The sequence below is a fragment of the Manis javanica genome, chromosome 12, assembly GCF_040802235.1.
Source record: "Manis javanica isolate MJ-LG chromosome 12, MJ_LKY, whole genome shotgun sequence".
Taxonomy (NCBI): Eukaryota; Metazoa; Chordata; class Mammalia; order Pholidota; family Manidae; genus Manis; species Manis javanica.
The window spans coordinates 27398571-27425669 of NC_133167.1; positions in this window are offsets into that span (position 1 = coordinate 27398571).

Here is a 27099-nt window from a genome sequence, read left to right on the forward strand (position 1 = left end):
TAATCAGGACAGTCTGATCCTAAGGAAGGTCTTCAATATCTGTAATGCTTTTCAATCATCAAGGAGAAATTAATAGTTCCCATATTGCAGTTGTTCTCAGCAGAAGTACGAGTGAAGAAGTGACAGATGGCCTGTGTGAGCTCCTCAACGTGATGTAGTTTCAGGCCTGTGTGCACTTTCATCATCAGCTCATATAGACAGAGCCACCCACACCCTCACTCACACCTAACAACACCTCTTACTGGCTTGCTTGGCAGAGGGCTGCAGGTACTCAGTTGGGGACAAATGAAAGGTTGCTTTATTTTCTGCTTCGAATAAAAGAAGAGCCATTTTCACAGTGCAGACTTTTTTTTTACCTTCACACGTATTTGTTCTGAGGGAACAAGTTAAAGCAGGTTTTGCTGTTTTGGTTTCCCTTCTTTATTTCACTTTTACTCCCTCTCACTTCTTTTTCATTTTTAAAATTGCTTCAGCCTATCTTAGGTATATAGTACACTGCTCTCTTTAATTAAAAAAATACTTAGTTATACAAACAAGACCTGAATCTGTTTGCCTTATAAAAACATTAAAATATTACAGATAAAGAGAAAGTCCTTTTCAACCACAATTCCCAACCTAGGTAGTTAGGAAGTCTGAGGCAGTCTGTTTGGGGTATATCTTTGCAGACTTTTTTCTATCCATTTTCAAATATGCATATATGTATTGCACATGTATGTGTGTACCCAAAGAGGGCAGGCAAATGGTCAGTATCTATTAAACTTAAAACCTGAGAACATGTATGTGCAAGGAAGCATGTACCGCTTTGTTCACTGCAGTACTGATTGTTCATTTGAAGAACTGGAAACAGCCTTGTGTCCTTCAATTGAGAATGACTAAGTAAACCATGGTACCTATCTATGGATATACCATGGTAGGTCAATACATGCTAACCTGAAAGTGCTTCTCAACTGCAGAACAATATGATAACAACGATATTAGTAATACGAAATTCACTGATTCAAAAGAATGTGGAAGTTTTTTGAATATGCAAATGGAGAGGCAGACAGGCACAGGTCAGAAGAAGACAGAAAGACAGCACACCAACCAGAGAATGTGACATTATATCTATAGCTTGGTTTCCTCCTGCCCTTCCCTCTTCCTCTTTCAGGCTGTTCTTATGGAAGAATGTTCCAAGGTGGCTAGCCCCTCTTCAGATCATTTGCAGGAAGGAGAGAAGGCCACAGACTACTGCCACAGCTGCTCAATCTCCCATCCAGAAGTAGGGAGCTGGTACATGGTGCCCCAGAAGTCTGTGCCAGGCTGGGTCAGGTCAGGACCTGCACTTGGGCTGCAGTTCAGGGAGCAGAGTGTGATGGGAAAGACAAGGTTTGGTGGGAGAGTCCTAAGTGACAGCTGAGCTGACCATTTAATTAATTCAAAGAGAAATGATGGCTCCAAGTACAAAGCAAAGGAAGACAAGAATGTTTAAGAGAAAGGTGAAAGGTAGAAGTCATTTATTGAGCCACAAAGAAAGTGACCCAATTGCTCTTTGTAGGTGTTCTGGGCAGTGACCTAACTCAGGCAAAAGACTAATGCAACTTATTTTTAAAACCTAAAAATCTGGCTTCTATTCACATCTCTTTAAAGAAAAGTGTTGTGCAAAAACAAAATTATGTGACTGCCCTTTGAGCACATGAATATCACATGACTGTAGATGGATGTAAACCCAAACACCAGTCACTTTTCAAAGTAGACTGTATTTTTAAAAATTATATCATTATTGTGTTCTTACAATGAATTTTTAGGAACATGGGTTAAATCTAAACCAAAAACTTACTTTCTCTCTTTCTTGCTTCTCTAGGCCATTGTCAGCATCAGCATGAACTGCGGAGGACTTGTGAGCCCAGTAATGGTCTCTACAAGGAACGAAGGCGGAACTCACATGTGAATACACAAACACTGACAGAGACAAATCAAGAACATTTCCCTTTGCTTTTGTAGGAAAAGTGTCTACAAAGATTCTACAATACTCTTTTTTTATAATTTGGGAGACATTCCTTAAACAGAGAAATACTATGCCCAATATGAAGAGGAAAGCGTGCTTTGACTCAGTTTGAGTACTTACATACAACATAAATCACCTAGCTAATTATATTACATTTTGGATGTAGTGGTGGACTGCACAGGAAGAAGAGCGAAACTGATATCAACAGTGTTCACAACAAGCATAACACTGTATACAATGCAATCTAAAGAACTCTTGAGAATGTATCCTTGCTGTCTGCTAGGAAATACCCGGTTAGCCTCCTCTCTGACAAATCCACCATAAAGACTCACTTGAAACTCCAACTACAATGAAGGATTTCAGCGTCAGGCTCCTGTTTAACTTGAGTGTGACTATCTAGAAGTTTGAGGCTATCCTTTGGAGATGCCCACTTTGGATGGGAGCCCAAACTAAATTCCAAGACCTCTCCAAGATCTATAGCAATGAGGAACTCCAAATGTTATAACATTTGAGAACTATTGCTGCATTTCCTACCAGAAAGCCAGTTTCTACAAATAGGCTAACAGCACTGATGAAAGGATAAGGCTGTACTTTAGTCAGCCAATTTTAATTGCATACATACTCTTAACAGGACTATTTTAGGTCTGGGCCTGGAAACATGGCAACAAGCAAAATAGAAAAAAGAAAGTTGCCAGAATAAAGAAATAATAAGCAATTATTAAGAAATCGAATAAGTAACATGTAAATAAAATAATAAGTAAAACATGTAGTGAGTCACATAATGTGACTGTCCAGAGGTTTGAAGGCTGATGTTGAAATCTGACCTCTTCAAGTTCTGTAGCAATTATGAGTGGCAAAAACCTGGAGAGACAGCCAGAGACGGGTAAGATTCCTCAAGGGAGGAACAACCTAAGACAGGCACAGTCGCAGGGGGGACATCAGGTGAGAAACTGGGGATCAACAGAGGTGAGGCTTAGAACCTCACCCCCCGTTTTGAGAGAAATCTTCTGCATCTGTGGATGTTTTGTTGCCCTTGCCTAGCTTGGATTAATACTTAAGTCTATAGGCGCAGACCTGATCATCTACATTTGCCCTCTTATAGCACTAAATTATGTTTTCTACCTTTCTTTTGCATCTACCTACCACTTCAGCATTTTATTTAAGAAAAAAAATAAGGGAGAAATGTGGGATTTACATATAAATCAAGTATAAAAATCAAATGAATAATCATATCTGACTTGATTGTTTATAGTTCACAATGCGTGATCAAAACCAAAAGTTTCTGTGATATGACTGCCCTTGCACTGCTCACCATGTAAGAACTTATTCACTATGTAAGAACTTGTTCACCATGTAAGAACTTGTTCGTTATACTTCAGAAGATTGGAGACTGTTGAGAGTTAGGCTCGGGGTTGATTAATGATTGTGCATTGAGTCCCCTATACAGAATTTTATTGTTGTTAACAACCATTTGATCAATAAATATGAGAGATGCCCTCTCAAAAAAAAACAAAAAAAACCTGGAGAGACAAATTAGAGAATGAGATGGTAGGTGCTGGAGGTGAGGTTGGGGATTCTGGTTTGCAATTTCAAGGTCGGTAGTTAAGGATGGCCTTGTTGGAAATATGACAGTGAACAAAGACTTGAAGGGGTGATGGAGTGAGGAGAGCATGAGACTGTGGGAAGGAGGGTTGCAGGCTGAGTGGCCAAAGAGCAGTCTGTTGAGAATATGCCTTGTGGGTTTCTGTAGCCAAGATCTCCAAGTGGCTGAAGGGCAGTGAGGGAGAGGAGAAAGCAGAGAGGAGGTCAGAGAGGGAAAGGGGGTCTTGGCCATCTTGTCAAGCCTTGTCTGCCTCTGTAAGGGCCTTGGATTATTCTAAATAAAACGGGGAAAACCACTGAAGTGTTTTGAGCAGAGGTGTGACATGATTTGGCTATGTAATAAAAGAGTTGCCCTGACTGCTAAGCTCATTCTTAAGCCAATGCAGAGCTAGACTTGAGAAGCCAAAACAGACCCACAATTCATGAAAGACAGCATTGTTCCTTTTCTGTGGTCCTGGTTAGGTAGTAGGTGTTTAGCCATGATGTGTATACTATTATTCTAAATGGAGTCATTCTAGACAAAAGGGAAATTAGTAACACCAATATTCAAATTTAAGAAGCTTGTGAAGATACGCTGTCAAAAGTAACCCATCATATGCATGATGTGTTTCTAAAACACCTCTAAAGCCAGTGAGATTCTTAGTGGAGTTATGTGTATAATGGGCACAAAGGGCAGCTGTGCATGGCAAACAGTCAAACACTACTGATCAATATTAGATAAAAGTTCAGGCAAAGGCTTCTCCATCATCTTCTCTCACAGGGTGGAACCAGGGTACATCTCGCCAGGCTTCTAGTTAGTGTGCTGGCCTCCAAACCCACTCAAACCTGTGCTATTTGCAGGGTCCTTAAAAAACAGTTAAATCAATACAAAGACAAACTGCAAGCCATATACACCTCCCAGAGAGAAAAAATTTACATATCTGAAACAAAGATTCAGGAACTCACAACCAACCAGGATAGTCTGTGAACCAAGCTCCAGTAGATGGGACAGCATCTACAGGTATAAAATGTGGGAGACACTGGCCCTCTGGACCATCTGGAAGCTTGACCTTGAATCCTCTGGCCAAGGGAGGACAGTAGCCCAAAGCTTCACACCTCACGTTGATCACGTCTTCTTTCCCCTTTCTCTCCATATGCAGACCTCCTCCCACTTTCATTCCTTTACACTGAATCCTTCCCCTTCATGGAGGCAGTGCCATTCAAAGAAAACAGTATTAGTACCATTTAGAAACAACAGACTTGGGACAAAGCATCTTTACAGCATTGATTCCTTTCTTTTCTTTTTAGGTATCTTTGATATACAATCTTATGAAGGTTTCACATGAGCAACATTGTGGCTACATTCAACCCTATTATCAAGTCCTACCCACATACCCCATTACAGTTACTGTCCATCAGTGTCGTAAAATGCTATAGAGTCACTGCTTGTCTTCTCAGTGTTATACTGCCTTCCCCGTGTCTCCCCTACATTACGTGCTAATCACAGTGCCCCTTAATCCACTTCTCCCTCTCTTCCAGGCCACCCTCTCGCCCTCCCACACCCCTCCCCTTTGGTAACCACTAGTCCCATCTTGGGGCCTGTGCATCTGCTGCTGTTTTATTCCTTCAGTTTTTGCTTTGTTGTTATACTCCACAAACAAGGGAAATAATTTGGTACTTGTCTTTCTCTGCCTGGCTTATTTCACTGAACATAATACCCTCTAGCTCCATCCATGTTGTTACAAATGGTAGTATTTGTTTTCTTCTCATGGCTGAATAATATTCCATTGTGTATATGTACCACATCTTCTTTATCCATTCATCTACTGATAGATACTTAGGTTGCTTCCATGTCTAGGATATTGTGAATAGTGTATAGGATTGATTCTTAAACCTTCTAGTTTAGCGTTTTGTTTTGTTTTTTTACATTCTTAGTTTTTTGAGGATCCTAAGGAGATTTTATGGGTCATATTTATTGCTTATTTACCATAATCAAAATTAAAACTGAGAAGTGGTTTAAATTTATTTTATTAATGAATTTTAAAATGAAAAGTATAAACCCATTACATATATAACATTTTTAAACAGTAGATACTTTAAAAAAAACTTACAAAAGTGGCATTGTATTACTTTTTTTTTTTTACATATCTCTTTAATATCTGGCTTAAAAAAAGGAAGCTGTATTTTCATAACTACTTCATTCAATATGCTGCAAGATGTTTTAGTTAAAGGATATGAAGAAACCTGGCTTCATGCAGGTTTGCAATTGAAAAAGAGAGTAGTATTTTTGTTCTTGTTGTTGTTATCATTAATCTACAATTACATGAGGAACATTATGTTTACTAGGCTCCCCCTTCACCAACTCCCCCCCACAAACCCCATTACAGTCACTATCCATCAGCATAGTAAGATGCTGTAGAATCACTACTTCTTTTCTCTGTGTTACACAGCCCTCCCCATGACGCTCCCACACTATACATGCTAATCATAATGACCCCTTTCTTTTTCCACACCCTTATACCTCCCTTCCCTTCCATCCTCCCTAGTCCCTTTCCCTTTGGTAACTGTTAGTCCATTTTTGGGTTCTGTGAGACTGCTGCTGTTTTGTTCCTTCAGTTTTTCTTTATTCTTATACTCCACACATGAGAGAAATCATTTGATACTTGCCTTTCTCCACCTGGCTTATTTCACTGAGCATAATACCCTCTAGCTCCATCCATGTTTTGCAAATGATAGGATTTGATTTCTTCTTATGGCTAACTAATATTCCATTGTGTATATGTACCACATCTTCTTTATCCATTCATCTACTGATAGACACTTAGGTTGCTTCCATTTCTTGGCTATTATAAATAGTGCTGCGATAAACATAGTGGTGCATCTGTCTTTTTCAAACTGGGCTGTGGCATTCTTAGGGTGAATTCCTAGAAGTGGAATTCCTGGGTCAAATGGTATGTCTATTTTGAGCTTTTTGAGGAGCCTCCAAAGTGCTTTCCACAATGGTTGAACTAATTTACATTCCCACCAGCAGTATAGGAGGGTTCCCCTTTCTCCACAACCTCACCAACATTTGTTGTTGTTTGCCTTTTGGATGGCTGCGATCCTTACTGGCGTGAGGTGATATCTCATTGTGGTTTTAATTTGCATTTCTCTGATGACTAGCGATGTGGAGCATCTTTTCATGTGTTTGTCGGCCATCTGAATTTCTTCTTTGGAGAACTGTCTGTTCAGCTTCTCTGCCCATTTATTAATTGGATTATTTGCTTTTTGTTTGTTGACGTGTGTGAGCTCTTTACATATTTTGGATGTCAACCCTTTATCGGACCTGTCATTTATGAATATATTCTACCATACTGTAGGATGCCTTTTTGTTCTATTGAAGGTGTCGTTTGCTGTACACAAGCTTTTCAGCTTGATATAGTCCCACTTGTTCATTTTTGCTTTTGTTTCCCTTGCCTGGGGAGATATGTTCATGAAGAAATCCCTCATGTTTATGTCCAAGAGATTTTTGCCTATGTTTTTATCTAAGAGTTTTATGGTTTCATGACTTACATTCAGGTCTTTGATCTATTTCGAATTTACTTTTGGATATGAGGTTAGACAGTGATCCAGTTTCATTCTCTTACATGTAGCTGTCCAGTTTTGCAAGCACCATCTGTTGAAGAGACTGTCATTTCACCATTGTATGTCCATGGCTCCTTTATTGTGTATTAATTGACCATGTATGTTTGAGTTAATGTTTGGACTCTCTATTCTGGTCCACTGGTCTGTAGCTCTGTTCTTGTACCAGTACCAAATTGTCTTGATTACTGTGGCTTTGTAGTAGAGCTGGAACTTAGGGAGCAAGATTCCCCCCCCCCTTTATTCTTCCTTCTCAGGATTGCTTTAGCTATTCAGGGTTTTGGTGTTTCCACATGAATTTTTGAACTATTTGTACCAGTTCGTTGAAGAATGTTGTTGGCAATTCGATAGGAATTGCATTGAAACTGTATATTACTTTGGGCAGGATGGCCATTTTATGATATTAATTCTTCCTAGCCAAGAGCATGGGATGAGGTTCCATTTGCTAGTATCCTCTTTAATTTCTCTTAAGAATGACTCATAGTTTTCAGGGTATGGGTCTTTCATTTCCCTGGGTAGGTTTATTCCTAGGAACTTTTTTCTTTTTGATGCAATTGTGAACGGAATTGTTTTCCTGACTTCTCTTTCTATTAGTTCATTGTTAGTGTATAGGAAAGCCACAGGTTTCTGTGTGCTAATTAAGTATCCTGCAACTTTACTGTATTCCACTATCAGTTCTACTCATTTTAGAGTGAAGTCTTTAGGGTTTTTTATGTACAATATCATGTCATCTGCAACAGTTTAACTTCTTCTTTACCAATCTGGATTCCTTGTATTTCTTTGTTTTCTCTAATTGCTGTGGCTAGGACCTCCAGTACAATGTTGAAAAACAGTAGGGAGAGCAGGCATCCCTGTCTTCTTCCCGATCTCAGAGGAAAAGCTTTCAGCTTTTTGCTGTTCAGTATGATGTTGGCTGTGGGCTTATCATATATGGCCTTTATAATGATGAAGTACTTGCCCTCCATACCCATTTTACAGAGAGTTTTTATTATGAATGGATGATGAATTTTGTCGAATGCTTTTTCAACATCTATGGAGATGACCATGTGGTTTTTCTCTTCCTATTAGTTTATGTGGTGGAAGATGCTGATGGATTTTAGAATGTTGTACCATCCTTTCATTGATGGGATGAATTCCACTTGGTCATAGTGTATGATCCTTTTGATGTATTTTTGAATTCAGTTTGCTAATATTTTGTTGACTTTCTAGATAGACATGCAGGCAGGTAGACATGCAGAATTCTTTTAAATCTTGTATCCCCATGTCCTCTAATTACATAATTTCACATGAGGAAAAAGGAGCTAATAACTAATTATAGTTACTAGTTTTGATATTTTGTATACATCTTTAGAAATATCACATACAAGATACCCAATATCACTGAAATCTACTACACACAATTTTAATAACTGTGCTATTCTTATAGAAGGAGCAAGAGAAGCTTCCAATGTTCCATGCGGCAGGCATGGGTCTAGGCCTGGGTCTCTCAGCTGATGCCTTATCCTCACACTTGGGTAGATTTCTAATGTGGTTCCCTTAGATACATACAGTAACTGTCTTTGGTTTAATCCATATAATTGGTTCTCAAGTTTGGATATGAAGTGCAAGATAAAAATTCAAGTCGATGGTAGAGTTTGTGTTGGGTAAAAGTGTCCCCACCCATCAGTGGTCTGCCCTGACACACGGGTCACAATGCTACAGAACCCTGTCTCACGTCATAATGGCCCTACTGGTGTACTTAAGCACCGGACAGGCCAGTGAGTGAGTGAGTGAGTGAGGAGAGAGGAGAGAGACTAGTCCAGTGGCTTGCTGTTCTCTGATATACTTGATTCTCGGCTTTGACTTGAACCTGTGGCACCAGAGTTCCAGGGAGGAAGGCACCTGCCTTCGGTCACTCTCTGAGGTGCTGAGCCATGAAGCGCAAACAAAAAACGAAACACCTTGAAACCACACGTGCCCCCAAAGCGGCCAGGATGTCAGGAGGTTTGTGTCAGTGATATTCTCTGAGCACTGGGGAGCTAGAAACGGTCTTCTAAAGAAAAAAGGAGCGAGGATTCCTACTTACGGGAGAGAACGGGCAGGAAGGCGGGAAGGAGGAGGAGGCGTGGGTGTACCGCTCCTTCTCAGGAACAGATCACCCGCGGGCCGGGCGAGAGGAGGTTCCCGAGACCAGGTCCTTGTCTCTGTGGCTCAGGACCTGTGCTCCCCACATGGTGCCGCTCTGTGTTCCTCTACCACAGATGGGAGTGCTTGATTGGTATAATATCTCCTATAGAATGTATTTCCATTTATTTCCTTTTCTACAATGTTACAAATTTTCCAGTGATACTTTTTCCAGTTAATGAAAAAAGTGTGGCTCAAAGAGGTAAATGAAAAATTAGGAAAAAACTTTGACTACCTAAAATCGGAGGTGCAGGGATGAGGGTGTAAAGTCATACAGAAAATGAATTGATTTCTTAGATCATCTCAGACATTGAGACCTTTCTCTCACTGCCTCAGACTATAGAGATGTAAATGTGAGGCTCCTTGATGAAATGTTAGAAAAAAACCAGCAGGATACACACACACACACACACACACACTTGCACACACATGTACACACAATACCATGTAACCACGATGGCTGGATTGAGAAAGCGGCTCTTTTGGGAAAAGCGGGAAACTGAAATAGTTGTGGTGACAGTGAGGTTTTAAAAACCTCATAGGAAGACCAGGTGCTCAGAGGTGGGAGGGGACGGGTCAGGACAAAAACTGAGGGTCCCAGTGGTGGCTCATGAAGAGGACGTGACATTTCCAACAATGTTTGGGATTTCAGCACACTCCACTGGGGCCTTGGAGAGAGGCTTGGAAAGTGAGTCTGTCTTCAACTCAGCTTCCATACAAACAGTGCATGATCGGAGATATTTTTAGTGTAAACTATAAGACACGTAAAACACATTCACACCAATTCACACCTACACACATATACAGCATACATAAGGCAAGGGAAGACACAGAGTAGTTTCGAAGATAATGGCTTGCTTAATACGTACCAGGTCCAACTATTTGCTTCTCAAAACTCATTACCTCACTAATGGAGCAGAATCCTTAGTTGGAGTAGAAGAGGCCTTAGTAACTAATACACGAAGGAATCTATTTCTTATGTGACAATTAGTGTATGTGAAGGAATAAGGCAAGTCTCCCTGCTGATAGAAACTTTTTATCATTAACACTCAGCTTTCAAATAGACCCCAGGTTATCAACATCCCAGTTAGCTAGAAAAGGGAAGGACATGGCGGGGCACAGAGGAGGACTTCATGCCTATGCCTGGCTGCCACTCATTTCCCACTGCAGTAAAGTTAATCACATAGTCAGAACTACCTTAGCTCTGGAGGAAGCGCGCTCCCTGCCCAGGGCCCAGTCCCCCTGTGACACCAGTGAGAGGACGATAAATCCAGGAAAAGGGGTGGTTGAGAGAAAGGCTTTTCCTCTCTGCAGTCACTGGCGGCTCACGCTCCCCCGGCCGGGCACACACACTAGCTTGCACCACCGCTGCTGGAGACAAGTTTTACTCACTATGGTGGCGGGCCGAGAGCAAGAAGGGGCTGAGGAAGAGCCAGGTGGGCAGACGGGGGTCACCACGATGGCCCAGGCGCAGACCTGAGTCTCTTCCCTCAGCAGTGGCCATAAGCGAACTCTTGCCCAGAGACCTGCTCAGGGGTGTCCGACTTCCAATCCATGGGCAGAAATGTATCATGTGGTGTGTGTAAGCCTCCTATGAAAGAGGATTTTTAAAAGCTCTGAATAGGGAGGTTAACAGTCTTGGAGAAATACACAAATCCAATTCCCAGAAGAGAGGAGTCTGGGACAAGTGTGAAAGGTCTTCCTTTGAACATCTCCAGCACCACGGCTACAGTCCAGGAATTCCCTGCGAAATGCTGTATCTGTCCACCTCTCGGTATTTATACAGATATTCTCTACCTTTCTATATATCTACATCAATATAGATACTAATCTAGATAGACAGGTAGGCAGGTAGACACACAGAATTCTTTTTAAATCTTGTACCCCATGTCCTCTGATTATATAATTTCTCATGAGGAAAAAGGAGCTAATAACTAGATTGTAGTCAGCAGTTTCGATATTTTCTGTACATCTTTGGATATATCACATACAAGATACCCAATATCACTGACATCTACTACACACAATTTTCATCATTGTTGTTTCCTTATGTTTTGGAGCAACTGAAGTTTCAAGTGCTTAATTTCATGGGGGGGGTTTCAATGCCTAACACGATTGTCTACTCAACATGTCTTTTTTGAATGGATACAGATCCCAGAAAATGCCACATCTGTTTTTTTGTATTCATTCCTCAGAATTCGAGAACACCTCAGAGGATTCTCCTCAGCCCGGAGCACGTGTGGTGGTCGCAGGCCACACTGAGACACCAGGAAAGCTTCGTGCCGCTGCTGAGGATGGTAAGCGAGATCAGATCACAGAGGCTGGGCAGGATGAAGAGCTGAGCTGCTCAGCCCAATCCCTACGTATTTCACTTTCCCTTCAAAAAACAGGAAAGGGCTTCAGGGCAGAGGAACTAAGACTGAAGCCTCTGCAGAGGGACAAACCGGTGGGTGTGCTTTCAAGGATAGGACAGTTCCCCCATATGAACACGCGGACAGCTGTGAGACAGTGGGCTGTGATGATAACAGTGTGGGAACTCAAGTACAACCTCTTCCCTCAGATCAGCACAAACTCACTCACACACACACACACACACACACACACACACACACACACACACACACACACACCCTATACTCCTTCATACCAGATACAGCCCCATTATTCCTTCCTTTCACTTTTTCTCCCATATACACATGCCTTCATTCCAGATGCGTCCTTCAGATTCTCTACGAGCGTTACCCAGATACACACTTCCACCTTCCCTCCTCAGGCAATCATTCTCAGACTCAGCTGTCTACACACTAATCCATAAATAAAGTACACCCCTTCACACAGGGAGCTTGTTTTACCTCCCTCCTTAGAGCTAGCTACGAATCTCTGTTCCATTTACAAAGACACACTTTGTGAAAATCCAGTCGCTCATGATCTATAGTGGCACAACCAATACTGCCACACATTTAAACTTTTCAAAGGAAAGCCCCATTAGGTTACCCACGTAAATGGAGGCTACCTGGAATCACTGAAGACATTCCATAGCAGACTCTTATTGTTTTATTAATGGATGGATAAATACACAAACACCCAGCACAGACCACATCTATCATTTTTATTTAACTTTTCCACAAAAGCAGCTCTACAGCATGGACACAGGACAGTGGCCCTAACCCAAGGCCAGAAAACAACAATGCAAGCTGCTGCTGCTTCTTCAGAGTGCCTCTCCTGCGTCCCTTGTGAGGACACGCTTGCCGGCACTCGTAAGAAGGGACTATTGAATGGGATGCAAAGGACAGTGGGGATCTAGGCAGAGCCCAGAGATGAGCTGAGTGATTCTGCTCATCAGTCAGCACAAGGCTGCCCAGTACAGAAAGAAACTCAAAATGCTTCTCCATCTTCATTAATACAATCCACAGCGGAAGTAGTAAATTCCAAGGGAAAATCCTTAGGATTGGAGCGAGCCCAAGGAGACAAGTGGAGGGCAGAGAGTTATTTGAGGAAATGGTGGAAGAGAAACATGGAGGAACATGTCAGTATGAGCTGGGCAAGGACAGGTTATATTACCAGGAAGGTGTGACCGCAACAATAGCCTAAAACAGGCCCAACGTAGCGGGATCCTCAGGTCCTGACCTGAGGATAGACATACCTGGACCGAGACCCCAGCACAACGGTATCTTTTCATAGCCGATGTTCTCAAGTTCAGCCCTACACAGACCCATCTGCACCCGCGATCCTCATCATTCACTTCCTTCTCATCTTCCACATGCACCCAAGTTCTCTACTCTGTTTCAGTCCCGACCATACAAAAGTGCTGCATTAGTTGCCCTGTGTTTTAATGCTATGTGAACACGAGTGCACAATACATGCATCGCGTCTACTCCTTTTCACTCTCTGTACTTGTGTTTGTACTCATCATCCGTGTTATCTGTGACTGTACCTCCTTCATTCTTGGCACACAAATAGTGTCTTTATTGATAATAACGTTTACGAGCATTGGGGTTACTTTCTATCTGGGGCTACTCTAAAAGGTGATATTCTGAACATTCTATTCTTCAGGGGCTTCCTCTTTCGCTGAAGGCTCTGGGGAGCCTTACATGTGTGCATAAGTTACATGGTACCCGTAAGATAGGACACTTCACCATGTTCCATGGGGCAGGCATGGGTCTAGGCCTGGTTCTCTCACCTGATGCCTTATCCTCACCCTTGGGGAGATTTGGTGACGTGGTTCCCCTAGATACATACATACATACATACAGTAATTGTCTTTGGTTTAATCCATATCATTGGTTCTCAAGTTTGGATATGAAGTGCAAGATAAAAATTCAAGTCGATGGTAGAGTTTGTGTTGGGTAAAAGGGTCCCCACCCGTCAGTGGTCCGCCCTGATCCACGGGTCAGAATGCTACGGAACCCTGTCTCACGTCATAAGGGCCCTACTGGTGTACTTAAGCACCGGACAGGCCAGTGAGTGAGTGAGTGAGTGAGGAGAGAGACTAGTCCGGTGGCTTGCTGTTCTCTGATATACTTGATTCTCGGCTTTGACTTGAACCTGTGGCACAGAGTTCCAGGGAGGAAGGCACCTGACTTCGGTCACTCTCTGAGGTGCTGAGCCATGAAGCGCAAACAAAAAACGAAACACCTTGAAACCACACGTGCCCCCAAAGCGGCCAGGATGTCAGGAGGTTTGTGTCAGTGATATTCTCTGAGCACTGGGGAGCTAGAAACGGTCTTCTAAAGAAAAAAAGGAGCGAGGATTCCTACTTACGGGAGAGAACGGGCAGGAACGCGGGAAGGAGGAGGAGGTGTGGGTGTGCCGCTCCTTCTCAGGGAACAGATCACCCGCGGGCCGGGCGAGAGGAGGTTCCCGAGACCAGGTCCTTGTCTCTGTGGCTCAGGACCTGTGCTCCCCACACGGTGCCGCTCTGTGTTCCTCTACCACAGATGGGAGTGCTTGATTGGTATAATATCTCCTATAGAATGTATTTCCATTTATTTCCTTTTCTACAATGTTACAAATTTTCCAGTGATACTTTTTCCAGTTAATGAAAAAAGTGTGGCTCAAAGAGGTAAATGAAAAATTAGGAAAAGACTTTGACTACCTAAAATCGGAGGTGCAGGGATGAGGGTGTAAAGTCATACAGAAAATGAATTGATTTCTTAGATCATCTCAGACACTGAGACCTTTCTCTCACTGCCTCAGACTATAGAGATGTAAATGTGAGGCTCCTTGATGAAATGTTAGAAAAAAACCAGCAGGATACACACACACACACACACACACACACACTTGCACACACATGTACACACAATACCATGTAACCACGATGGCTGGATTGAGAAAGCGGCTCTTTTGGGAAAAGGGGGAAACTGAAATAGTTGTGGTGACAGTGAGGTTTTAAAAACCTCATAGGAAGACCAGGTGCTCAGAGGTGGGAGGGGACGGGTCAGGACAAAAACTGAGGGTCCCAGTGGTGGCTCATGAAGAGGACGTGACATTTCCAACAATGTTTGGGATTTCAGCACACTCCACTGGGGCCTTGGAGAGAGGCTTGGAAAGTGAGTCTGTCTTCAACTCAGCTTCCATACAAACAGTGCATGATCGGAGATATTTTTAGTGTAAACTATAAGACACGTAAAACACATTCACACCAATTCACACCTACACACATATACAGCATACATAAGCCAAGGGAAGACACAGAGTAGTTTCGAAGATAATGGCCTGCTTAATACGTACCAGGTCCAACTATTTGCTTCTCAAAACTCATTACATCACTAATGGAGCAGAATCCTTAGTTGGAGTAGAAGAGGCCTTAGTAACTAATACACGAAGGAATCTATTTCTTATGTGACAATTAGTGTATGTGAAGGAATAAGGCAACTCTCCCTGCTGACAGAAACTTTTTATCATTAACACTCAGCTTTCAAATAGACCCCAGGTTATCAACATCCCAGTTAGCTAGAAAAGGGAAGGACATGGCGGGGCACAGAGGAGGACTTCATGCCTATGCCTGGTTGCCACTCATTTCCCACTGCAGTAAAGTTAATCACATAGTCAGAACTACCTTAGCTCTGGAGGAAGCGCGCTCCCTGCCCAGGGCCCAGTCCCCCTGTGACACCAGTGAGAGGACGATAAATCCAGGAAAAGGGGTGGTTGAGAGAAAGGCTTTTCCTCTCTGCAGTCACTGGCGGCTCACGCTCCCCGGCCGGGCACACACACTACTTGCACACCGCTGCTGGAGACAAGTTTTACTCACTATGGTGCGGGCCGAGAGCAAGAAGGGGCTGAGGAAGAGCCAGGTGGGCAGACGGGGCACCACGATGGCCCAGGCGCAGACCTGAGTCTCTTCCCTCAGCAGTGGCCATAAGCGAACTCTTGCCCAAGACCTGCTCAGGGTGTCCACTTCCAATCCATGGGCAGAAATGTATCATGTGGGTGTGTAAGCCTCCTATGAAAGAGGATTTTAAAAGCTCTGAATAGGGAGGTTAACAGTCTTGGAGAAATACACAAATCCATTCCCAGAAGAGGAGTCTGGGACAAGTGTGAAAGGTCTTCCTTTGAACATCTCCAGCACCACGGCTACAGTCCAGGAATTCCCTGCGAAATGCTGTATCTGTCCACCTCTCGGTATTTATACAGATATCTCTACCTTTCTATATATCTACATCAATATAGATACTAATCTAGATAGACAGGTAGGCAGGTAGACACGCAGAATTCTTTTAAATCTTGTACCCCATGTCCTCTGATTATATAATTTCTCATGAGGAAAAAGGAGCTAATAACTAATTGTAGTCACTAGTTTCGATATTTTCTGTACATCTTTGGATATATCACATACAAGATACCCAATATCACTGACATCTACTACACACAATTTTCATCATTGTTGTTTCCTTATGTTTTGGAGCAACTGAAGTTTCAAGTGCTTAATTTCATGGGGGGGTTTCAATGCCTAACACGATTGTCTACTCAACATGTCTTTTTTGAATGGATACAGATCCCAGAAAATGCCACATCTGTTTTTTTGTATTCATTCCTCAGAATTCGAGAACACCTCAGAGGATTCTCCTCAGCCCGGAGCACGTGTGGTGGTCGCAGGCCACACTGAGACACCAGGAAAGCTTCGTGCCGCTGCTGAGGATGGTAAGCGAGATCAGATCACAGAGGCTGGGCAGGATGAAGAGCTGAGCTGCTCAGCCCAATCCCTACGTATTTCACTTTCTCTTCAAAAAACAGGAAAGGGCTTCAGGGCAGAGGAACTAAGACTGAAGCCTCTGCAGAGGGACAAACCGGTGGGTGTGCTTTCAAGGATAGGACAGTTCCCCATATGAACACGCGGACAGCTGTGAGACAGTGGGCTGTGATGATAACAGTGTGGGAACTCAAGTACAACCTCTTCCCTCAGATCAGCACAAACTCACTCACACACACACACACACACACACACACACACACACACACACACACACACACACACACACACACCCTATACTCCTTCATACCAGATACAGCCCCATTATTCCTTCCTTTCACTTTTTCTCCCATATACACATGCCTTCATTCCAGATGCGTCCTTCAGATTCTCTACGAGCGTTACCCAGATACACACTTCCACCTTCCCTCCTCAGGCAATCATTCTCAGACTCAGCTGTCTACACACTAATCCATAAATAATGTACACCCTTTCACACAGGTAGCTTGTTTTACCTCCCTCCTTAGAGCTAGCTACGAATCTCTGTTCCATTTACAAAGACACACTTTGTGAAAATCCAGTCGCTCATGATCTATAGTGGCACAACCAATACTGCCACACATTTAAACTTTTCAAAGGAAAGCCCCATTAGGTTACCCACGTAAATGGAGGCTACCTGGAATCACTGAAGACATTCCATAGCAGACTCTTATTGTTTTATTAATGGATGGATAAATACACAAACACCCAGCACAGACCACATCTATCATTTTTATTTAACTTTTCCACAAAAGCAGCTCTACAGCATGGACACAGGACAGTGGCCCTAACCCAAGGCCAGAAAACAACAATGCAAGCTGCTGCTGCTTCTTCAGAGTGCCTCTCCTGCGTCCCTTGTGAGGACACGCTTGCCGGCACTCGTAAGAAGGGACTATTGAATGGGATGCAAAGGACAGTGGGGATCTAGGCAGAGCCCAGAGATGAGCTGAGTGATTCTGCTCATCAGTCAGCACAAGGCTGCCCAGTACAGAAAGAAACTCAAAATGCTTCTCCATCTTCATTAATACAATCCACAGCGGAAGTAGTAAATTCCAAGGGAAAATCCTTAGGATTGGAGCGAGCCCAAGGAGACAAGTGGAGGGCAGAGAGTTATTTGAGGAAATGGTGGAAGAGAAACATGGAGGAACATGTCAGTATGAGCTGGGCAAGGACAGGTTATATTACCAGGAAGGTGTGACCGCAACAATAGCCTAAAACAGGCCCAACGTAGCGGGATCCTCAGGTCCTGACCTGAGGATAGACATACCTGGACCGAGACCCCAGCACAACGGTATCTTTTCATAGCCGATGTTCTCAAGTTCAGCCCTACACAGACCCATCTGCACCCGCGATCCTCATCATTCACTTCCTTCTCATCTTCCACATGCACCCAAGTTCTCTACTCTGTTTCAGTCCCGACCATACAAAAGTGCTGCATTAGTTGCCCTGTGTTTTAATGCTATGTGAACACGAGTGCACAATACATGCATCGCGTCTACTCCTTTTCACTCTCTGTACTTGTGTTTGTACTCATCATCCGTGTTATCTGTGACTGTACCTCCTTCATTCTTGGCACACAAATAGTGTCTTTATTGATAATAACGTTTACGAGCATTGGGGTTACTTTCTATCTGGGGCTACTCTAAAAGGTGATATTCTGAACATTCTATTCTTCAGGGGCTTCCTCTTTCGCTGAAGGCTCTGGGGAGCCTTACATGTGTGCATAAGTTACATGGTACCCGTAAGATAGGACACTTCACCATGTTCCATGGGGCAGGCATGGGTCTAGGCCTGGTTCTCTCACCTGATGCCTTATCCTCACCCTTGGGGAGATTTGGTGACGTGGTTCCCCTAGATACATACATACATACATACATACAGTAATTGTCTTTGGTTTAATCCATATCATTGGTTCTCAAGTTTGGATATGAAGTGCAAGATAAAAATTCAAGTCGATGGTAGAGTTTGTGTTGGGTAAAAGGGTCCCCACCCGTCAGTGGTCCGCCCTGATCCACGGGTCAGAATGCTACGGAACCCTGTCTCACGTCATAAGGGCCCTACTGGTGTACTTAAGCACCGGACAGGCCAGTGAGTGAGTGAGTGAGTGAGGAGAGAGACTAGTCCGGTGGCTTGCTGTTCTCTGATATACTTGATTCTCGGCTTTGACTTGAACCTGTGGCACAGAGTTCCAGGGAGGAAGGCACCTGACTTCGGTCACTCTCTGAGGTGCTGAGCCATGAAGCGCAAACAAAAAACGAAACACCTTGAAACCACACGTGCCCCCAAAGCGGCCAGGATGTCAGGAGGTTTGTGTCAGTGATATTCTCTGAGCACTGGGGAGCTAGAAACGGTCTTCTAAAGAAAAAAAGGAGCGAGGATTCCTACTTACGGGAGAGAACGGGCAGGAACGCGGGAAGGAGGAGGAGGTGTGGGTGTGCCGCTCCTTCTCAGGGAACAGATCACCCGCGGGCCGGGCGAGAGGAGGTTCCCGAGACCAGGTCCTTGTCTCTGTGGCTCAGGACCTGTGCTCCCCACACGGTGCCGCTCTGTGTTCCTCTACCACAGATGGGAGTGCTTGATTGGTATAATATCTCCTATAGAATGTATTTCCATTTATTTCCTTTTCTACAATGTTACAAATTTTCCAGTGATACTTTTTCCAGTTAATGAAAAAAGTGTGGCTCAAAGAGGTAAATGAAAAATTAGGAAAAGACTTTGACTACCTAAAATCGGAGGTGCAGGGATGAGGGTGTAAAGTCATACAGAAAATGAATTGATTTCTTAGATCATCTCAGACACTGAGACCTTTCTCTCACTGCCTCAGACTATAGAGATGTAAATGTGAGGCTCCTTGATGAAATGTTAGAAAAAAACCAGCAGGATACACACACACACACACACACACACACACTTGCACACACATGTACACACAATACCATGTAACCACGATGGCTGGATTGAGAAAGCGGCTCTTTTGGGAAAAGCGGGAAACTGAAATAGTTGTGGTGACAGTGAGGTTTTAAAAACCTCATAGGAAGACCAGGTGCTCAGAGGTGGGAGGGGACGGGTCAGGACAAAAACTGAGGGTCCCAGTGGTGGCTCATGAAGAGGACGTGACATTTCCAACAATGTTTGGGATTTCAGCACACTCCACTGGGGCCTTGGAGAGAGGCTTGGAAAGTGAGTCTGTCTTCAACTCAGCTTCCATACAAACAGTGCATGATCGGAGATATTTTTAGTGTAAACTATAAGACACGTAAAACACATTCACACCAATTCACACCTACACACATATACAGCATACATAAGCCAAGGGAAGACACAGAGTAGTTTCGAAGATAATGGCCTGCTTAATACGTACCAGGTCCAACTATTTGCTTCTCAAAACTCATTACATCACTAATGGAGCAGAATCCTTAGTTGGAGTAGAAGAGGCCTTAGTAACTAATACACGAAGGAATCTATTTCTTATGTGACAATTAGTGTATGTGAAGGAATAAGGCAACTCTCCCTGCTGACAGAAACTTTTTATCATTAACACTCAGCTTTCAAATAGACCCCAGGTTATCAACATCCCAGTTAGCTAGAAAAGGGAAGGACATGGCGGGGCACAGAGGAGGACTTCATGCCTATGCCTGGTTGCCACTCATTTCCCACTGCAGTAAAGTTAATCACATAGTCAGAACTACCTTAGCTCTGGAGGAAGCGCGCTCCCTGCCCAGGGCCCAGTCCCCCTGTGACACCAGTGAGAGGACGATAAATCCAGGAAAAGGGGTGGTTGAGAGAAAGGCTTTTCCTCTCTGCAGTCACTGGCGGCTCACGCTCCCCGGCCGGGCACACACACTACTTGCACACCGCTGCTGGAGACAAGTTTTACTCACTATGGTGCGGGCCGAGAGCAAGAAGGGGCTGAGGAAGAGCCAGGTGGGCAGACGGGGCACCACGATGGCCCAGGCGCAGACCTGAGTCTCTTCCCTCAGCAGTGGCCATAAGCGAACTCTTGCCCAAGACCTGCTCAGGGTGTCCACTTCCAATCCATGGGCAGAAATGTATCATGTGGGTGTGTAAGCCTCCTATGAAAGAGGATTTTAAAAGCTCTGAATAGGGAGGTTAACAGTCTTGGAGAAATACACAAATCCATTCCCAGAAGAGGAGTCTGGGACAAGTGTGAAAGGTCTTCCTTTGAACATCTCCAGCACCACGGCTACAGTCCAGGAATTCCCTGCGAAATGCTGTATCTGTCCACCTCTCGGTATTTATACAGATATCTCTACCTTTCTATATATCTACATCAATATAGATACTAATCTAGATAGACAGGTAGGCAGGTAGACACACAGAATTCTTTTAAATCTTGTACCCCATGTCCTCTGATTATATAATTTCTCATGAGGAAAAAGGAGCTAATAACTAATTGTAGTCAGCAGTTTCGATATTTTCTGTACATCTTTGGATATATCACATACAAGATACCCAATATCACTGACATCTACTACACACAATTTTCATCATTGTTGTTTCCTTATGTTTTGGAGCAACTGAAGTTTCAAGTGCTTAATTTCATGGGGGGGTTTCAATGCCTAACACGATTGTCTACTCAACATGTCTTTTTTGAATGGATACAGATCCCAGAAAATGCCACATCTGTTTTTTTGTATTCATTCCTCAGAATTCGAGAACACCTCAGAGGATTCTCCTCAGCCCGGAGCACGTGTGGTGGTCGCAGGCCACACTGAGACACCAGGAAAGCTTCGTGCCGCTGCTGAGGATGGTAAGCGAGATCAGATCACAGAGGCTGGGCAGGATGAAGAGCTGAGCTGCTCAGCCCAATCCCTACGTATTTCACTTTCCCTTCAAAAAACAGGAAAGGGCTTCAGGGCAGAGGAACTAAGACTGAAGCCTCTGCAGAGGGACAAACCGGTGGGTGTGCTTTCAAGGATAGGACAGTTCCCCATATGAACACGCGGACAGCTGTGAGACAGTGGGCTGTGATGATAACAGTGTGGGAACTCAAGTACAACCTCTTCCCTCAGATCAGCACAAACTCACACACACACACACACACACACACACACACACACACACACACACACACACACACACACACACACCCTATACTCCTTCATACCAGATACAGCCCCATTATTCCTTCCTTTCACTTTTTCTCCCATATACACATGCCTTCATTCCAGATGCGTCCTTCAGATTCTCTACGAGCGTTACCCAGATACACACTTCCACCTTCCCTCCTCAGGCAATCATTCTCAGACTCAGCTGTCTACACACTAATCCATAAATAATGTACACCCTTTCACACAGGTAGCTTGTTTTACCTCCCTCCTTAGAGCTAGCTACGAATCTCTGTTCCATTTACAAAGACACACTTTGTGAAAATCCAGTCGCTCATGATCTATAGTGGCACAACCAATACTGCCACACATTTAAACTTTTCAAAGGAAAGCCCCATTAGGTTACCCACGTAAATGGAGGCTACCTGGAATCACTGAAGACATTCCATAGCAGACTCTTATTGTTTTATTAATGGATGGATAAATACACAAACACCCAGCACAGACCACATCTATCATTTTTATTTAACTTTTCCACAAAAGCAGCTCTACAGCATGGACACAGGACAGTGGCCCTAACCCAAGGCCAGAAAACAACAATGCAAGCTGCTGCTGCTTCTTCAGAGTGCCTCTCCTGCGTCCCTTGTGAGGACACGCTTGCCGGCACTCGTAAGAAGGGACTATTGAATGGGATGCAAAGGACAGTGGGGATCTAGGCAGAGCCCAGAGATGAGCTGAGTGATTCTGCTCATCAGTCAGCACAAGGCTGCCCAGTACAGAAAGAAACTCAAAATGCTTCTCCATCTTCATTAATACAATCCACAGCGGAAGTAGTAAATTCCAAGGGAAAATCCTTAGGATTGGAGCGAGCCCAAGGAGACAAGTGGAGGGCAGAGAGTTATTTGAGGAAATGGTGGAAGAGAAACATGGAGGAACATGTCAGTATGAGCTGGGCAAGGACAGGTTATATTACCAGGAAGGTGTGACCGCAACAATAGCCTAAAACAGGCCCAACGTAGCGGGATCCTCAGGTCCTGACCTGAGGATAGACATACCTGGACCGAGACCCCAGCACAACGGTATCTTTTCATAGCCGATGTTCTCAAGTTCAGCCCTACACAGACCCATCTGCACCCGCGATCCTCATCATTCACTTCCTTCTCATCTTCCACATGCACCCAAGTTCTCTACTCTGTTTCAGTCCCGACCATACAAAAGTGCTGCATTAGTTGCCCTGTGTTTTAATGCTATGTGAACACGAGTGCACAATACATGCATCGCGTCTACTCCTTTTCACTCTCTGTACTTGTGTTTGTACTCATCATCCGTGTTATCTGTGACTGTACCTCCTTCATTCTTGGCACACAAATAGTGTCTTTATTGATAATAACGTTTACGAGCATTGGGGTTACTTTCTATCTGGGGCTACTCTAAAAGGTGATATTCTGAACATTCTATTCTTCAGGGGCTTCCTCTTTCGCTGAAGGCTCTGGGGAGCCTTACATGTGTGCATAAGTTACATGGTACCCGTAAGATAGGACACTTCACCATGTTCCATGGGGCAGGCATGGGTCTAGGCCTGGTTCTCTCACCTGATGCCTTATCCTCACCCTTGGGGAGATTTGGTGACGTGGTTCCCCTAGATACATACATACATACATACAGTAATTGTCTTTGGTTTAATCCATATCATTGGTTCTCAAGTTTGGATATGAAGTGCAAGATAAAAATTCAAGTCGATGGTAGAGTTTGTGTTGGGTAAAAGGGTCCCCACCCGTCAGTGGTCCGCCCTGATCCACGGGTCAGAATGCTACGGAACCCTGTCTCACGTCATAAGGGCCCTACTGGTGTACTTAAGCACCGGACAGGCCAGTGAGTGAGTGAGTGAGTGAGGAGAGAGACTAGTCCGGTGGCTTGCTGTTCTCTGATATACTTGATTCTCGGCTTTGACTTGAACCTGTGGCACAGAGTTCCAGGGAGGAAGGCACCTGACTTCGGTCACTCTCTGAGGTGCTGAGCCATGAAGCGCAAACAAAAAACGAAACACCTTGAAACCACACGTGCCCCCAAAGCGGCCAGGATGTCAGGAGGTTTGTGTCAGTGATATTCTCTGAGCACTGGGGAGCTAGAAACGGTCTTCTAAAGAAAAAAAGGAGCGAGGATTCCTACTTACGGGAGAGAACGGGCAGGAACGCGGGAAGGAGGAGGAGGTGTGGGTGTGCCGCTCCTTCTCAGGGAACAGATCACCCGCGGGCCGGGCGAGAGGAGGTTCCCGAGACCAGGTCCTTGTCTCTGTGGCTCAGGACCTGTGCTCCCCACACGGTGCCGCTCTGTGTTCCTCTACCACAGATGGGAGTGCTTGATTGGTATAATATCTCCTATAGAATGTATTTCCATTTATTTCCTTTTCTACAATGTTACAAATTTTCCAGTGATACTTTTTCCAGTTAATGAAAAAAGTGTGGCTCAAAGAGGTAAATGAAAAATTAGGAAAAGACTTTGACTACCTAAAATCGGAGGTGCAGGGATGAGGGTGTAAAGTCATACAGAAAATGAATTGATTTCTTAGATCATCTCAGACACTGAGACCTTTCTCTCACTGCCTCAGACTATAGAGATGTAAATGTGAGGCTCCTTGATGAAATGTTAGAAAAAAACCAGCAGGATACACACACACACACACACACACACACACTTGCACACACATGTACACACAATACCATGTAACCACGATGGCTGGATTGAGAAAGCGGCTCTTTTGGGAAAAGCGGGAAACTGAAATAGTTGTGGTGACAGTGAGGTTTTAAAAACCTCATAGGAAGACCAGGTGCTCAGAGGTGGGAGGGGACGGGTCAGGACAAAAACTGAGGGTCCCAGTGGTGGCTCATGAAGAGGACGTGACATTTCCAACAATGTTTGGGATTTCAGCACACTCCACTGGGGCCTTGGAGAGAGGCTTGGAAAGTGAGTCTGTCTTCAACTCAGCTTCCATACAAACAGTGCATGATCGGAGATATTTTTAGTGTAAACTATAAGACACGTAAAACACATTCACACCAATTCACACCTACACACATATACAGCATACATAAGCCAAGGGAAGACACAGAGTAGTTTCGAAGATAATGGCCTGCTTAATACGTACCAGGTCCAACTATTTGCTTCTCAAAACTCATTACATCACTAATGGAGCAGAATCCTTAGTTGGAGTAGAAGAGGCCTTAGTAACTAATACACGAAGGAATCTATTTCTTATGTGACAATTAGTGTATGTGAAGGAATAAGGCAACTCTCCCTGCTGACAGAAACTTTTTATCATTAACACTCAGCTTTCAAATAGACCCCAGGTTATCAACATCCCAGTTAGCTAGAAAAGGGAAGGACATGGCGGGGCACAGAGGAGGACTTCATGCCTATGCCTGGTTGCCACTCATTTCCCACTGCAGTAAAGTTAATCACATAGTCAGAACTACCTTAGCTCTGGAGGAAGCGCGCTCCCTGCCCAGGGCCCAGTCCCCCTGTGACACCAGTGAGAGGACGATAAATCCAGGAAAAGGGGTGGTTGAGAGAAAGGCTTTTCCTCTCTGCAGTCACTGGCGGCTCACGCTCCCCGGCCGGGCACACACACTACTTGCACACCGCTGCTGGAGACAAGTTTTACTCACTATGGTGTGGGCCGAGAGCAAGAAGGGGCTGAGGAAGAGCCAGGTGGGCAGACGGGGCACCACGATGGCCCAGGCGCAGACCTGAGTCTCTTCCCTCAGCAGTGGCCATAAGCGAACTCTTGCCCAAGACCTGCTCAGGGTGTCCACTTCCAATCCATGGGCAGAAATGTATCATGTGGGTGTGTAAGCCTCCTATGAAAGAGGATTTTAAAAGCTCTGAATAGGGAGGTTAACAGTCTTGGAGAAATACACAAATCCATTCCCAGAAGAGGAGTCTGGGACAAGTGTGAAAGGTCTTCCTTTGAACATCTCCAGCACCACGGCTACAGTCCAGGAATTCCCTGCGAAATGCTGTATCTGTCCACCTCTCGGTATTTATACAGATATCTCTACCTTTCTATATATCTACATCAATATAGATACTAATCTAGATAGATAGGTAGGCAGGTAGACACGCAGAATTCTTTTAAATCTTGTACCCCATGTCCTCTGATTATATAATTTCTCATGAGGAAAAAGGAGCTAATAACTAATTGTAGTCACCAGTTTCGATATTTTCTGTACATCTTTGGATATATCACATACAAGATACCCAATATCACTGACATCTACTACACACAATTTTCATCATTGTTGTTTCCTTATGTTTTGGAGCAACTGAAGTTTCAAGTGCTTAATTTCATGGGGGGGTTTCAATGCCTAACACGATTGTCTACTCAACATGTCTTTTTTGAATGGATACAGATCCCAGAAAATGCCACATCTGTTTTTTTGTATTCATTCCTCAGAATTCGAGAACACCTCAGAGGATTCTCCTCAGCCCGGAGCACGTGTGGTGGTCGCAGGCCACACTGAGACACCAGGAAAGCTTCGTGCCGCTGCTGAGGATGGTAAGCGAGATCAGATCACAGAGGCTGGGCAGGATGAAGAGCTGAGCTGCTCAGCCCAATCCCTACGTATTTCACTTTCCCTTCAAAAAACAGGAAAGGGCTTCAGGGCAGAGGAACTAAGACTGAAGCCTCTGCAGAGGGACAAACCGGTGGGTGTGCTTTCAAGGATAGGACAGTTCCCCATATGAACACGCGGACAGCTGTGAGACAGTGGGCTGTGATGATAACAGTGTGGGAACTCAAGTACAACCTCTTCCCTCAGATCAGCACAAACTCACTCACACACACACACACACACACACACACACACACACACACACACACACACACACACCCTATACTCCTTCATACCAGATACAGCCCCATTATTCCTTCCTTTCACTTTTTCTCCCATATACACATGCCTTCATTCCAGATGCGTCCTTCAGATTCTCTACGAGCGTTACCCAGATACACACTTCCACCTTCCCTCCTCAGGCAATCATTCTCAGACTCAGCTGTCTACACACTAATCCATAAATAATGTACACCCTTTCACACAGGTAGCTTGTTTTACCTCCCTCCTTAGAGCTAGCTACGAATCTCTGTTCCATTTACAAAGACACACTTTGTGAAAATCCAGTCGCTCATGATCTATAGTGGCACAACCAATACTGCCACACATTTAAACTTTTCAAAGGAAAGCCCCATTAGGTTACCCACGTAAATGGAGGCTACCTGGAATCACTGAAGACATTCCATAGCAGACTCTTATTGTTTTATTAATGGATGGATAAATACACAAACACCCAGCACAGACCACATCTATCATTTTTATTTAACTTTTCCACAAAAGCAGCTCTACAGCATGGACACAGGACAGTGGCCCTAACCCAAGGCCAGAAAACAACAATGC